This window comes from Trachymyrmex cornetzi, unplaced genomic scaffold (genome assembly GCF_001594075.2).
Source record: "Trachymyrmex cornetzi isolate Tcor2-1 unplaced genomic scaffold, Tcor1.1 scaffold26, whole genome shotgun sequence".
Lineage (NCBI taxonomy): Eukaryota > Metazoa > Arthropoda > Insecta > Hymenoptera > Formicidae > Trachymyrmex > Trachymyrmex cornetzi.
The window spans coordinates 845,632-847,344 of NW_017297270.1; positions in this window are offsets into that span (position 1 = coordinate 845,632).

Consider the following 1,713-nt stretch of genomic DNA (forward strand, 5'->3'; position numbering starts at 1 on the left):
TATATATATATATGTATATATATTATATGCGTACGATTACTTTTAATTTTTTTATCGAAATCCAACATTTTAATTGCTGTATTAGGTTTAGTTTTTATTATTTGACTCGATTAAAGATGATCACATTAAAAGTCGAAACGCGCGTCTATGTAATTTTATTTTATTAATTTATCATTATATATTCATTAATTTGTGATGCACATGTATTAACATAAAAAAACCAGTTCAACTCTTTTCTCTTTCTTTCTGTATCAGCCTTTTTTACTAACATAGATTATTAATCTTATGATTATAATCATATTATTATATTTTTTTCAATTCTAAGAATTATGATTTTGAGTATTTCTGAATTTTAAGTAATAAATTCAATTCGTAAAAAATGAAAATTTTGAAAAATCAGTAGAGGATTAGAAGAATATGGGATAAGAAATATGGCACAAAGCAAAACTTCGAATGTTAATTTCAAAAGTTTTATTTGTAAATTCTCTTTTCCGCTAACTATTCTAACATGAATAAAATCATGACTATTATGCAAAACACACACAAAATCATTCATATACAAATATTTAAATACAATATATGAATGCCTAAATACATATATAATTGTTGTAATTTTAATTAAACGTACATTAATATTTATTCGAATAATTAACTAAAGTTACTGCTTAATATAAGAACACTAAACAATTATATATAAATTTAAATTAAAAATATTTTAACTGCATATCAATATGACAATATGACAATGACAAATATGTATTCAACATTAAAAAAAAACAATTTTCAGTTTAAGAAATTTTATTGTATGCACAACAAATTGATCAATTTATATAATTATTTATAAATAATAGGCAGTTATTTTTTATCATAAATACAAAGTAGATTTGAACTTTTGCATTTTATGACTTCTTTTTGTTGTAAATAATAAATAGTATATACCTGGCCATCATTACATTATTTTTTTGAGATCTTTGCTATTAAAAGTTAGTATATGTATAACAAAAACTGCTTTCCATTCACACCGATTCTCAGATAATTCTCACTTGTGACGTAATAACTCAGTTGAATGCGCATTCCTTTTGCATTCTGACAAGTGAGATTCAACTGAGTTTTTACCCATAATCTGCACAAGATCGAGACCGCGTGCTTTAGTGAGTCTCGTAAACTCAAAAAGTGAAGTTATGAACCTGTATTGACATGTGACAACTTTTTACCAAGGTAAACAAGTAGTGACGTCATTAATCTGAGTATAAAATACTCAGCTCACTTCAGACTCAGTTTCACTTGTGTGTAAATGGAAAGCAACTAAAATAAGTCCTTGACAAAATTCAATATATATGCCATGATCAGAAAGTTGTAATAGTAAAACGGTCTCACACAGCCGAAATAACTTAATATGTTAAATATCAGCAAATGCTCCGTATAGGAATAGTACGTATATAAGTTGCAGACTTACTATAATACTCGTTAATAGCAGATTCTTGATCATTTTCAACAATAATTTTTAAGTGTTTAAAGTTGAGTGATCAAATTTTCTTAATTTTGTTCGCTCAAATATGACATCACATAACAGTGAAGATATATATAGAATTATATCAATGATTTTTGAAAACATCTTCACTATTGTGCGTGTATAGACACTTTTTATTGAAAATATATTACATACATTTTATTGTATTGGAATTTTCATGTCAAAACGACCTTGGGAAACTG